The following is a 15,895-nucleotide window of genomic DNA, read 5'->3' on the forward strand; positions in this document are numbered from 1 at the left end:
TTCACAATTTTGTCACACCACTTGATGTCAGCTAGTTGATAAATTTATATCCATCAAAGGGACAAAATATAACATAGGGTTTAGGCCCTGATTTCTTTTTTCAGGCCTTCTAGGAAACCATCCAAGTTAATAAGGTTCAGTGTACCCAGGTCAGCATTCTGAATCATCCTCCTCTTTGTTTGGCTGTCCTGACATGATACATGTTGGGACCACAACAACGACAGCTGACAACTGCTTTTCCCATTTGAAAAGCCTTTCCATTCAACTTGGACCAAAAACATTTGTCATGTTGTAGGCAGTGGATTAACTATAATCAAACCAAGCCAGTAGCAGTGCCAGTGCCAGATTGAAAGAATCTGGTAGAACAAAGGCTGGATTTATCCCTTTGAGCATTGCTGGTTTGTTTCTTTTTTGGGGGTGGGAAGGTGAGAGGTTAGAAAACAGACAGGGCTCCCTTTCTGTAGAGTCGAAACAAAGTATCAAAATAAAAATAATTTAGAGCTAACATTGCTAAAACTTTAGAGTTTACATTGCTAAAACTTTCCCCAAAAAGTATATTTTTGATATTGGATATTTATCTTAGTTACATTTTAAAATGCAAATTTCTGTGTATTTTCAGAATGCAATATATATATATATATATATATATATATATATATATATATGTATATATATATATATATAGTGTGTGTGTGTGTGTGTATGTATGTGTATTTTTTGCTTGAAAAAAGTTTCATTAATTATACAAAATAGAGACTTATTTTGACTCTGCAAACCACTGTCCATAACTTCCTGGAACTCATTTTCAACATCTCTAGTGATTACATGATCTCTAGGGTCCATTTCAGCTTTAAAAGATGATGACATTAAACATTCTATTAACCACTTCCACCCTCTATATAACCAGACAATTCCCCACCAACTGATTTTTCTCTAATTTCTGAGTTGTTAACAAAGGGAACATAAAAATACTGTCAGTATTATATGTACAAATAGCAATAAAATGTACAGCTAAAATCGTCTTCAAAGTAACTAACAAGAAAAAGACTACTTATTTTTGTTAAAATATAGATTTTAGTTAATAGGCCTTATATTCCACATAAAATTTCTGAGGAAAACTATTTTAAAACTCTGAAAGCTTTTTTTTGACACTCAAATTGTTTAAAATAATTTATAATGAATGATAAAATGTCTATCATATTTAGCAAAGTTTGGCCAAACACCCAATGTTACGCATTTAATAAATATTTGTTGAGCATTTACTATTGTGCCAGAAAATGTTGAAAATACAGAAGATACAAAACAAACTTTCTGTTCCCAAAGAACTTGCAGTGGAGAAGATAAACATAAATAAATTTATGTTCAATATTCTGGGATCAAAACAATAAGCAATTATTTTTTCCATTTATACAAAGGAAGAGAAAAGCAATCACTTTAGCCAGCTAATTTGTGGAAACCTCTATAAAAACTCATGATCCACATAACATTAAAGATTTTCCATTCATATATATGTACATGAGTAAATACAAAATATAAAAATTTCAGAAAGTGAATATATTTTTTTTAAGTTTATTTATTTTGAGAGAGAGAGAGAGAATCCGGAGCAGGATCCGCACTGTCAGCACAGAGCCTGATGGGGGGCTCAAACCTACGAACCATAAGATCATGACCTGAGCTGAAATCAAGAATCAGAAGCTCAACCAACTGAGCCACCCAGGCACCCCCAGAAAGTGAGTATTTTTTAAACAGGAGTATATAGAACACATACATCTTTTGCTAGTATATTCAAAAATAATAACTGAGTGCTTATTATATGATTTTGGTGGGCACGTCCAATAGTGACTAAAAAGATTTAAAAAACAAAAACAGGGGCACCTGGGTGGCTCAGTTGGTTAAGCAACAGACTCTTGATCTTGGCCCAGGTCATGATCTCATGGTTTGTGAGATTGAGCCCCAGGTCAACTGCTTGGGATTCTCTCTCCCTCTCTCTCTCTGCCCCTTTCCCGCTCGCACTCTCTGCCTCTCTGTCTCTCTGTCTCTCTCTCAAAATAAATTAATAAACTTAAAAAAATAGATAAAAATAAGAAGCTAAAACAAAAAACCTGACCTCCACCAGGGGGGGAAATACATAGATATGGAGATAACATTAGTATCATTTCATATCATGAATAAATTAATGTAAAATAAAATAAAATAAAATAATATAATATAATATAATATAATTAATGTAATATGGTAGCCTGGAAGAGACATAAACCAGAGAGAAGTCAAGAGAAATAAATTATTTCAAGCTGGAGGAATTCAGAGAAGCCTCTTGAAAATCTCCTACCATTTGAATAGGACTTTGAGCATGGGTTCAATATTAACAACAACAAAACAACAACAACAACAAATATGGGGAAAGACATTACAGACTTTTCGTGGGATGGCAATATCTGAATTATCTCAGGTACTGCTGCTATTGGCTCAACTTTTTTTCTTGATTATGGGTCTCACTGTTCTTGTTTCTTTGAATTTTTTATTCAAATAAATAGAAATGTTTTATTGTATGGTAAACACTGTGGGTGAGACATTATAGGAAGTCTAGATTATGCCATCTTCCTGCAAGAGTGCTGAGCATTTTTGCAAAAGGCAGTTAAATTATTGACAGATCTGTTTGGTCCCATCAGAGTCAGTTTTGCATTACTTGTTAGGGCAAATCTGTTTTGAACTTAGACTTAGAGCATAGCTCTTACTCCTTACTCCACACACTTACTGGAATGCAGCCTTCATAGGGTCTCAGCTGGACACTCAAGGTGCCCAAAGGAGTATCTATTCTAACTGGGCCATAACTTAAACAACTCCCAGCACTATGCAACCTCTGTATCTCATTCAGCTCTCATCTCTGTAGCAGGGAATTCCTTACAAATGTGCAGGTCAGCGTTTGGCTAAGGATACAAACTTCTTTGACTCTCCTCTTCTCCAGGACCCTGCCCTACAAATTCCAGCTGCTTCAGCATGCGTAAACAACGATCTCTGCCCCTTCCGCCCAGTGAGACTGTGTTCCATTTGGTCTCCACCTCCATGTGCCATGACTGGGAAGCATTCCCAGAAAGAAGCTAGGGCCCTGCTCATGTGTCTCCTTTTGAGTATCTAAAGGATCCTGAAAAAACATTATCTCAAGGAATAATTGAATTCCTTAACTCAATAGGGAATAGATGAGTATCAATGTTAATGGAAGATTCATTGTTATTGTTGCTAGGTTTTACAAAGAGAGAACTTGAGCATGATTATGGACAGAGAAGGAATTCTAGTGAGGGAAGACCAAGTGAAAACCCAGAGGGGGAAAAAAGAGCATATTGAGACCAAAGAGCCAAATAAAAGTGCTTTAAAACATAATAGAAGAATAATAAATATTGTATTTTGATAGCAAACATGTCATTCTAGTAAGTATTTATCCATCTACATGCCCAATATTATGAGAAGGGAATTAGAGGGACTATACCACATAGTCTCTGCTCTAAAATGTGATAATCAAAAAAATCAAAGCTCACATCTCTGAAATAATAAACTAATTCACACTAATTGTGTGAAAGAGACTGAAGGTACTTAAAAGAATTTGGTGGCAAGGGAGATACCTGAGGGCTACCAGGTCTGAGAAATAATAAGGGAGGACAGAGAAGTCAGCTGATTTTTGGATTAAAAGAACAGAAGATATTCTATACAAGAAGAAATATGAGCCAAAAAATGTGTAAGCAAATATGAACACAATGTGTTTCTGTAATACTAACACAACCTGATTAGAAGGTTGTGAGAAAGGTAACGGTGTCTAGATCAGGAGTTGGTAAATCAGGGCCTGAAGGCCAAATCCAGTCTGCCACATGATTTTTACAGCCTGTGAGCTAAAAATAGTTTTTAAATTTTTTAATGGTTGGAAAAAAATCTAAACAAGAATAATATTTCATGACATGTGAAAATTATATGAAATTCACATTTCAGTGCCCATAAATACAGTTTTATTGGAACACAACCATACTGACTCATTTACACCTTGCCTATGGCTGCATTTAGTACAAGAGCAGAGTTGAGTAGTAACTATATGATCCACAAAGTTAAAATTATTTACTATCTAGTCCTTAAAAAAAAAATTGCAATCCCTCATCTAAATAACCAAACTCATGATCTATTCTATCGCCTAAGGACCAATAAGTTTAATATTAAGTCAGAATAGGCCATGGGGCACCTGGGTGGCTCAGTCGGTTGGGCGTCTGACTTTGGCTCAGGTCATGATCTCATGGTTTGTGAGTTCGAGCCCCGTGTCGGGCTCTGTGCTCACAGCTCAGAGCCTGGAACCTGCTTCGGATTCTGTCTCCTTCTCTCTCTGCCCCTCCCCACTTGTGCTCTCTCTGTGTCTCAAAAATAAATAAGTATAGGGGCGCCTGGGTGGCGCAGTCGGTTAAGCGTCCGACTTCAGCCAGGTCACGATCTTGCGGTCCGTGAGTTCGAGCCCCGCATCGGGCTCTGGGCTGATGCCTCAGAGCCTGGAGCCTGTTTCTGATTCTGTGTCTCCCTCTCTCTCTGCCCCTCCCCTGTTCATGCTCTGTCTCTCTCTGTCCCAAAAATAAATAAAAAACGTTGAAAAAAAAATTAAAAAATAAATAAATAAATAAATAAGTATAAAAAAAAAAAGAATAGGCCAGTTTGTTTCATTTTTGTGATAAGAGTACCTGAGTGAGTACCATTGTCTATCACTTTTTTGAAAACCTTTTATCAGAATTTCAAGTTTTTCTGTAACTAAGAAACACATTCATAAATCTAAGTGATATTTTATACTCACTTGGGGGAATTTATGAAATGAGACCACATTTGGTTGAACCTTTATTGCATTATTTTTTAAATCTATTGAAAAACACCCACTCTCCTGTAACCTTATCTAGAGCAATCAGGTCCACATGTTGATTATGAACTGAAAAAGGTAGAATCGAGAATCATAAGAAAGATATATAAATAGCTATCAAGCCAAATGAGAAGCAACTTGGATTCAGATCTTTCAAGATTTTTGGTGAATTTCTCCCCAAACTTTTAGTGTTCTAGCCCACCTTCATTCACCTTTATCAAGTCTTGACAAAGTATTCCAATTTTTATAGAAATAATTTTTTCAAACATGTTTCATCTTCCTATGTAATATTTAATTGAATTGCATAATTATAATAACAAATACAAGTGAGAAGAAACACAAGTGACCATAAGTAGACACCCAACTCCTTGGCATATCAGAAAGTATTCACTAGCTGCATACACTCAGCACATCACGGACCCATTCAATGAGGTCTCCTAGGGGAAAAAAGTTAGAAGCTGATACAGCCTGGGGGCTTTGCAAACACTTCCACTGTATTTTGTTACAGGCTAATAAAGGTTTGGATCCTTTGTAAGAGACACAGTCACTTTCATGGAATTTACCTAGAAATATTTTTCACATTCTCAATGTTCCTAAAACAATATTAAATAATATATGCCTTTATTAAGGTATGAAATCAACAGAAGCCAGGTTTTTTGTTCTCTCTCTCTCTTTTTAATCTTTTATTTATTGATGCATTACAGCAGGTATTCCTGTATAATTCTGATTTGGAAAATTTCATTCTGTCTACATAAATTTTTCCACAGAAAGTTTCAATTAGATATGTCATCCTGATTCTAAACCAACATTCTTATTGTTCTGAACCATTGAACAGCTGCCACATTCCATTCCTCAGATCAGGTTTCCAACCATTGAAAATTAGTAAACATCATTCAGGATTTGAGATGGAAAACACATTTTAAACTACTAATGAATACTTCAGCAACTAAAAAATGATTTACTTTTTTCTGCTTTTGTAAACTAACTTGACTCTAATATTGCTGGGAATTCCTTCTGTGTATTTTTCCGTATATATGGGACTATACAAACAATTCAAGGCTTAAAGGAAAATAAAAGCCTTTATTCACAGCAGGTGATACATTCAAATATTCAGTAAACGATAGTATACAATTCCATCAGTTATTTAAAATTGCGCTACAGAACATATTTGATAACATAATACACTCCTAAGTAACATGAGTAAGTAACATAAGATGTAAAATATATGTTGCAATTTTCATTTTTATAAGGTGAATGAGAATTCTGTTCATACTAAAATATTAAGTAGTTATTTCTGTGTGATTCAGCATGGTCATGATTTTTACGTTCTTCTTTTAACTCATTTGTACATCTAAGTTTTTTTAAGTTTCTTTACTTATTCTGAGAGAAAGAGTTCATGCATGCACAGGTGGAGAGCAGAGAGAGAGGAGAAAGAGAATTCCAAGCAGGCTCCATGCTGCCAGTGCAGAGCCTCACGTGGGGCTGAAACTCATAAACCATGAGATCATGACCTGAGCTCAAGAGTTGGAGGCTCAACCAACTGAACCACTCGGACACCTCCTTTAAAAAAAAAAGATATTCATTTATTCTGAAAGAGAGAAAATACATCTAATTTTAACAATAAGCTTTTCCATGGGCACCTGGGTGGCTCAGTCAGTTAAGCCTCCAACTTCGGTTCAAGTCATGATCTCATGGTTCATGGGTTCAGGCCCTGCATCGGGCTCTGTGCTGACAGCTTGGAGCCTGGAGCCTGCTTCAGATTCTATGTGTGTCTCTCTCTCTGCCCCTGTCCCACTCATGCACTCTTGCTCTCTCTCTCTCTCTAAAATAAATAAACATTAAAAAAAAAAACAATATGCTTTTGTAACAAGAAACAACAACTGGAGCTATTCTCTAGGAAAAGACTGTATTATCCCATTTTTCCCTCAGTATAAGCCTCCATATGAAAAACTAAAAAATCAAATACGACCCTGTCTAATTCCATCAACCTCTTTGAGGGTTTATAGGGAAGATACCAACCCATGGTAAGCAGAGAAAAAAGGAAAAGGAACCAGGATTAGAAGATACAGATAGGGGATACTCTGGTCAGATTTGTATCTGATAATTAAATGGAAGGAACAAACTCTGGTTTTCCCCTCCCTCAATCAAAGACTACAAATTTCTCTCTCAACCTATAAAGCTACCTTTTCTAATTATAGTCAGGAACTAGTTTCCTAGAGGAATATGTTTCGCTATTGACATTTCACACTGCACAATGGTGTGAACTTGATATACCTCAGCTGATCTGGAAGGCAGATCTCTAAAAGCCAAGAACTATCTCATCAACAGCTGTCAATAAAATTGTTTTCCTGCACTACTAGCTTCCAACATGTCATGGGCTCTATAGACAACTAGTATATTAACTAAAACAAAACAAAATCAGGTATTGTTTACAAGACTTACACAAGCACTTTCCAATAAAACTTTCCATAATGATGGAAATGTTCTATAATCTGTCTAGATAAGTAGTTTAGGGCAGAGGAGACAAGGTGAGAGGAAGGAAAAGCCTACAAAATGGCCTGGAGGAAACTTTTAAGCATAATGTTCACTGTGTGTGTGTGTGTATGTGAGTGTGTGCACCACTGTGCTAGAAACATAGGGAATATCACTTTTGGTAAAAAGTGCTTCAGGGTATACAGTTGGAGTTTCAATTCAAGAACCTGATCTTTGTTGATCCTGGAAGTCAGAAATGTCAGAACATTAATAGAAGTCCAGGGGAACCAGCCCTAAGTGCCTCCTGGCTGGAGATGCTGAAGAGGGAAGCAGCAGCCAGATCACGTAGACTGGGGAGGTAAGTACAAGGAATTCTAAGTGTAATGGGAAACCACTGGGGGACTGAGGCAGGGATTTTATTTTCATAGCTCCTTTTGTAGTTCTGTTGCTGTGTTTCTTTATAGAGATAATACATGTCTAGAGTTCAAAAGTGCAACACCTATAAAATTGTATGTAAGGAAAAGCCCTCTTCATTAGTTATCTATTGCTGTGTAACAAATTAGCCCCAAACTTGCATCAACACATAGGGCTAGGACTACAAGCATTTGAAGTTTTGCTTGAGGTAGAGGATCTGCATCCAAGAAGGGACACTCACATGGCTCTTGTCTGGAGGCCTCAGTTCCTCAAACAATGGACCTCTCCACAGGCTGTTTGAGTCCTCCACACCATGGCAAGTGGCTTCCTCTAAAACTAGTGATCCAAGAGAATAAGATCGAAGCCACAATATCTTTCATAAACCAGCTTCAGAAGTCAAACTTCATTATTTCAGCAAATTCCTGTATGTTCTACAAGTCAGCTCTGTTAGTATGGGAAGGTACTATACAAGATGTAAATATCAGAAGGTGGGTATCATTGGAGGCCATCTTAGAAGCTGGCTACCACAGTCACATCTATTTTTTCTTTTCCAAAAGAAAAAACAGTAGCATTTTACCTTTTATGTAACTTCTATCTCACTTGTATCTTTCCACATTTATTCACCTTTCAAGTTTTATTTCAGACTTGATATCTTTCCTAAGCTCCTTACATTGGTCAGAAAATATAATCTCTCCCTCAAAAAAAATATATATATACATATTCTTGATAATTTTGAATAATCAGTCTTGCATTTTCATTTTGCACCTATATATACATAATATAAACAAATATATATATACATATATATAATATATATATAATCTTTCCCTCAATGAGTCCTCCTTAGTATTTTGTGCCATTAAAAATAAGAATCACAGAGAAACAAAGTTTACTGTAAGAAATGGTATTAAGTTTGGTTTGAGATATGTTGAATTTAAAATATCAATTGATCATCCAGGTAAAGATATCACAGAGACAGCAAATCTGCATATGTGTGTGTATATGTGTGTGTAAAGTTAGAGGAAGACCTAGACATAGATTTTGAGGTCACCAGTTTACACATAAACCTGGAGGGATTAACTACGGTGAAGGTATGGAGTAAGTGAGGAGAGAGGACCCTGAAATCCAATGAGCAGGAGTCCAAGAATGGTCATTCATTCATTCAATAAATAATTTTCCAGCAACCACAATGGATGGAAGGAAGATGGGAATACATAGAAAGATTACGCTAATGCAAAAGTTCAAAATAAGAGCTGAAAAATATCTACTGATTTTAGCTACATGTGAGCTTACATGGCATTAAGAAGGAGGTAAAAGATAGTCTGCAGTGGGTTGAGAGGTGAATGGGAATTCAGTAAGTAGAAATGAGGCATGTAGACCCAGAGTCAGCTTCATGGTGTGCAACCTAAGCAGTCACATGGGGCCCAGAGCCCACGCCTGGCTTACTACTCTACTGCTGCCATCTAGAAATTCTTGATAATTTTGAATAAGCAGTCTTGCATTTTCATTTTGCACCAAACTCTGCAAATTCTGTAGCCAGTCCTGGATAGAGTGTAATTTTAAAAAGCTTGACCAAACAAGGAAAGAGAGATGAGACAGTAAGCAATCAGACTGATATGCAGACAACAGAGAATTCTATTATTGTGGTTGTTTGTTATTTTTGGTTATTTTGGTGGTTGTTGTTGTTATTTTTATTTTAGGATGAGAAAGGCTTACAGGCTTAGGGAAAGGAGGCAGTGGTACAGGAGGTACCATTGAAGGTGCAGAAGAAAGAGGAGATTGGTGATAGAGTAAAATAGCATTGAGAAAGAAAGGAATGAGAACAGAGAGCAGGAGACACCTCTTCCCTGAGACTAGAGGGGGAAAAGTGAAAACAGAAAAAAGAACAGAGTTCTGGTCTGATGGTCTTATTTATCTCAATGAAGAAAAAAAAAAAAGTCATCCACTTAGAAATAGGTGGAAAAGAGGAAAAGACTGTTGGCTAGAAAACTTGACAAGAAAAAGAATGTTTAACATCAGAAGGAACTGAAAAGAATGTTCACCAAAAGGAGGTAGAAGGGTTGAATGATAAATAGAGAGCCCAACTGCTATTTTAACATTTTACATAGATGAATCTCAAAATAATTATGTTGAGTAAAAAAAAGTCAATGAAAAAAGTAAATATTGTATCATTCCATTTATATAATGCAAACACAAATCAATCTACAGTAACAACAAGCCTGGCTGGGGGATGGGGGAGGAGAGGGGGAAGGGGGGGCCAGAGATTACACAAAGGGGCCTGGGGAAACTCCCAGGATGATGGGTATGTTCACCACCCTGTCTGTGCTAATGGTGTCACAGTTGTTCACCTATGTCAAAACTTATCAAATTCTACCTACTAAATATAATGCACATTAATTCAATACACCTATTAAACACTTAATGGATTGGGGCACCTGGGTGGCTCAGTTGGTCAAGGGTCCGACTTCAGCTCAGGTCACGATCTCGCAGTCCATGAGTTTGAGCCCCGCGTCGGGCTCTGGGCTGATGGCTCAGAGCCTGGAGCCTGCTTCTAATTCTGTGTCTCCCTCTCTCTCTGCCCCTCCCCCGTTCATGCTCTGTCTCTCTCTGTCTCAAAAATAAATAAACATTTAAAAAAATTAAAAAAAAAAAAGTAAAAAAAAAAACACTTAATGGATTGAGTCAATGGCTCTGCGTCATTTGCAGTTGTCAGTACAACCACACTACACTTCTGTCCAGCGTCTCTGCTGGTGGGGACAGGGGGACAAAAGTGATCTGGTACACTGCACTGTGTGGTACCCGATGTGTAGGTTCACGGGGAGATCAACTCTCACCCTCTGTAGACCTGTCTATGTGCAGTATTTCTCCTCAATGAAAAAACTACTCTCTGTTTGGCTAGAAGATAAAGATACCTTCTACCCCTTAGCAGCAAACAGGCCTTGTGCAATCAGTGAGAATCCAGGACAAGAACTCTAGCCTCGTCCCAGGCATGCAACATGCACTTTCCCATCACCTTTTGGCTCCCATGTATCCACGTGTATCTCCATCTGTTTGTTTAGTCCCTTCCTGCGGGGTTGGAGGAAGTGGTACATCTCATTTCAAAGTTAAAGCCTACACCTGTGCCCTCCATCCCCCACATTTTTTTCTTGCTTTTAAAATATCTTCCATTCCCCTGGTTTCCTCCTCCTCTTTAGTTACCTCTGTAAATAGTTTCAGCATAAATAAAACCTCCTTAATGTATCCTATTTTGAGCATGCCAGCTGCTTTCTGTCAGAATCCTGATTGATAATGCTGCATAATCTCTCAAAATGTCCCCACAATATATGCAAAATTACATTGATTTAAATTAACTTGCTACAAAGCACACAGAAACTCCAAGCAGGACTCCCTATTTTAAAGAGATATTGTGATTATCATGGTGCTGAGTCCCTTTAAACTGCTTTTTTGCTCAGTTTATATATTGGCTTTCTGTTTATTCAAATTACAAACTTACTTGAAAAATAACATTGGCAAAGGACTGATTATCCTCATGAGAGAAAGCACTTCAAAATATAGGAAAGACACTGAATCTCCAGAAGAGAAAAAAATCCCAACTACCCAGGGACTATTTCACATTGGCTTTAATGATAAAAACAGAAATTAAAAGTAATTAGAGAGTTTAAACATAATTTCTCAGAATCGTCTTCATTCATCTATGTGTCTCTTTCCAAAAATTCCAAAAACAAACTAGTTTTCCTGACTCTGGTCCCTCAGTTTTTCAATCCACACTTCCAAATATCATCCAACATACATTTGCTGAGCTACAATATAGAATGGTGAGGAAAAAGGAAAAATCATGACATAAAGGTTTCCTTTAGTCGGTTCACTTTTAAGAAAAGCTTAGAGTTTAACTTCAGGACCACAGCATAATGCTACCATCCCTTTAAAAATAATAAACACAAGGAAAAATATACAAAAAGTTTACACCAGTGTTAACATCAAAAATTAACTGTTGGGGTACCTGGGTGGCTCAGTCAGTTAAGCATCTGACTTTGGCTCAGGTCATGATCTCGTGCTTTGTGAGTTCGAGTCCCTCATCAGGCTCTGTGCTGACAGCTCAGAGCCTGCAGCCTGCTTCAGATTCTGTGTCTCCCTCTTTCTCTGCCCCTCCCTTGCTCGCACTCTATCTCTCTCAAAAATAAACAAACATTAAAAAAAAAAACTTTAAAAAAATAACCGTTAATTTCTGGATGGCTAAATGATAAGTGAACTTTATCATCTCATTTTGCTTATTTGTGTTTTATTAATTTTATCTTTTCTCTGGAATACCCAAGTCATTACAAAATAATAAAGAAGAACAATACTGTACATTAATCTTAGTTTGTTATGTAAATATATCTGTGTTTAATTTACCTGAAGAATATTCAACTTCATATCATTCTTATTCTATAGTCTGGATTTAGTCACTCAATCTTTTTATTGTCCTTATATAATCTCACATAAATGGTTCCCTCAGGTATATTGACTGAAAACTTAACCGGGTCTCAACTACGATCCAGATTTTGATGTCCTTACCTAGCAGCTGGATAAGAAGCAGCTTTATTATGCTGCTTTAAAGATTTTCCTATCTAGGTTTATAGCAGGTGGGAAGAACATAAACTACAGTCACAAAGTGGATACCCAATAACTGACAGTTAAGAGTACTTAATTCTTGGGGCACCCGACTGCCTCAGTCAGTTGAGCGTCCAACTTTTTTTTTTTTTTTACTTTTTAAAAAAATATTTATTTTTGAGAGCCAAGAGACAGAGTGAGAGCGGGGAAGGGCAGAGAAAGGAAGACAGAATCCAAAGTAGGCTCCAGGCTCTGAGCTGTCAGCACACAGCCCAATGCAGGCCGAACTCACAGACCAGGAAATCATGACCTGAGCCGAAGTCAGAGGCTTAACCCACTGAGCCACCCAGGCGCCCCGACTCCTGGTATTGGCTCAGATCATGATCCCAGGGTTGTGGGATCAAGCCGCAAGTCAGGCTCCACGCTGAGCAAGCATGGAGCCTGCTTAAGATTTTCTCTCTCCCTCTGCCCCTCTCCCCTGTTTGTGCTCTCTCTCTCTCACTCTCAAAACAAAAACAAACAAAATAAAAGAGTATTTAATTCTCCAAAAAATATCTTCCCTTGCTGCACCATATACTGACCCAAATTAAAAAATGGCCAGGGCTGGTACTTAAGAAAACTACAGTGTTGAGTCTTGTTAAAATAGAATGCTTCATAAATGTAGAAAAATGATCCACCAAAGAGCTAAAGTAAGGCCACATATGTGCATGTTTGTGCGTCCATGTGTGCAATTAATCTTAATTCCCTATAAAACATTATTAGAAAATTGAAACACCCATTGCTATGAAAAATAACAGGCTACTTAATTTTTTTAAAACTTGCAGCAATGATTATTTTGGAATGAATGCATAAGAAACCTACTAGACCATCCCTACCAGGAACAGATCTTAATAAAGCTGCAAGGAAATTTGTGAAATTCATCCATCTTCAGCATTTCAAGTATGTGTCATAAAATAAATCTTAGGTAAATGACAATATTTACATTTTTCAAGGTCATGGCATATGATTAGGTCAGATGTCTTGTAGTATTTCCTATTATCGCACAGTTTATAAGTTGTAGTTGCCTCAAAACTTCTTTCACGCGATTCATCACGTTCCCCACCTCCACATCCCACACCACATTTCGTTTTGCCATAACCATTTTGTAAGTAGTTTATTTATCTATTTTTCATAGGTGAAACTGCCAGTAAATATATATCCTTTTTACATGGCAGAATAATGCTTTTTACGTCCTCAGGAAACCTGAATTAAAAACCATATACAAACACCCACTTTGAGACATTTTACGGTTGTGAGTTTGGTATAAACCAAACCAAAGTTCATTGTAATTGCAGCAACAGTTTTCAAAGGGTTGGGAGAAAATGAAAGACAGGAGGGCTATTTTCTTCACTGCCATTTTTTAAATCTCTCTGCATTAAGCTTCGTGACTGGCTATATTGCTTTTGGGAATTAATGACTTTCAATGCTGAACCAGAGCTCTCCACATCACTTTGACAGCAAACAGAATGCCCACAGCACTGGGTGGATTACACTCATTGCAACGCACAGGTCTTCGCCAGTGCCATTTCTAAGGCTAATGAATCCCTAGTTTCTACTCCTAGCAGCCACTCAAATCAAAGTACCGTGAGCATAGCATTTGGTTGCTTTTATATGATATCCAAACACAGTATGTGTTAATGAATCACTTTTGGCCAAGTAAACATCAAAAAAAAAAACAAAAAAACTTGGAGGTGTAGATTCCAACACTGTTATCACCTGTAGAACTTCCATGCCTTTGTCCCTTTTCCAAAACCCTTATAGAAGATACCGCCTGCTTTTTGTATTTATAGGCAGTATGTAATGGCAAGAGTCACAAATGAGAAATTTAATTGCCTCAAACTATTAATCTATAAAATAAGACTATAATGCAAAGTTATCTTAAAGAGGCAAAGTAGCAGAAGTTAAATAAAGAGAGGAAATACAAGTCTTGTGGGCCCAGGGGCTTTTGTCTGTGCTGTTCACTAGTATATTCCTCCTGCCCTAATCAGTGCCTGGTACCTAATGGGATCTCAACAAATATTTGTTGAGTAACTGAGTGACAGTCTGTAAGGTCAGTAACACTTTCAGACCTCACTGACAACATAAACACATTTAAAGTAAAAATGTGCTATTTTAAATTGGAATTCATCAGTATGGAGGAAACAAAAAGAAAGGTCATAGATGCAGATGCTGGCAGTGTCTTTCTTAAAAAATTTTTTTTCTTTAATCCTTACCAATATTTTAATTAACCAGATGGGGTAATTCCTTTACAGTGTATACATGTATCAAATCACCAAAATGTGCAATGTAAATATCTGACAATGTTATATATCAATTATACCTCAATAAAGCTGATTTTTTTTAATCCTTACTATTTAGTGACAATTTTACTGGTCCTTCCCCAAGGTCATAATGTCATAGTGATAAGATACGACACTAAGGACCAGTGATATGTCTGGGTAGGGGATATCTTGATCTCACCTGGAACAAAATCTTTGTTAAATGCTACATAAATAAAATATAGTCATGAATTAACCAGAATACTTATTTTAGTGATTTCTTATTATTTCAAATCTGTTTTCTTCTCTCTACAAGTAATTTTTGGCTTTTCTCCATAATCCCTCATCTAATCCTTGCTGCTTCTTCCATGACCTCTACATTGAGACGGTTTTTCCAGTTGTGTGTAGTCCCACATAAATGGAAGGCTCTTGGCGATCTCAGACTGTACTGCCTTTTATATTTTTTTATTAATTCTTTCAATAACAGTATTTTATCAATCTTTTGTTTATAAACATTTAATTATTTTCCTCATAGCACATAACATGGAGTTGACCAGTTATAGCCATCACCATATCAAAATAGTATAAAGATACTTTAAAGTCACATATTTCCCCTAATGAGTTAAAAACAAAAACAAGATTTTGTCATTTTTAAGATAATGCTGAAATCTCAGGCTATTGAATTTATCACATCTTACATAAAGTTGGAAATTATGACTTTTTAATTTAGGAGTAATACATGATCATTAAAATTTTTTAAATAAAAATATTTGAAAGATAAAAAACTTTAAATAGCCAACATTTTCATGACTCACAATTTGTAAAAAATGTTCCTCCTAGCATTTTTCTCTTCTGAAAGACCATTTGGGTTTTCATGGTTATAGTCACACTGACTATATAGAAATTAGTGTCTCAAAATCATTTTTTCAAAAGTGAAATACAGCATGTTTTGAGAAAAAAAAATAAGATAACTTCCTAACCTTTTGTTCAAGAAAAAAAACACAAAGATTAGGATAAATTATGAAATGGCAAAACATTTGATAAATTCCAAAAACTTTATCAAAAAAGATACGTGTAACGTTTTATGCATAAAAACTGTGTTTACAGGAAAATTCAAACACTGGAATTCCCTGAATCCTCTAGAGTAAATGGTTCTCATTCAACTTTTTATTTATAGGAAAAACATGTATCTCATGCTTTAAAAATGCTTACAAAATCAAATATATAAACTAATTGCAAAGAAAAA

This window comes from Prionailurus viverrinus, chromosome B1, assembly GCF_022837055.1.
Source record: "Prionailurus viverrinus isolate Anna chromosome B1, UM_Priviv_1.0, whole genome shotgun sequence".
Taxonomy (NCBI): Eukaryota; Metazoa; Chordata; class Mammalia; order Carnivora; family Felidae; genus Prionailurus; species Prionailurus viverrinus.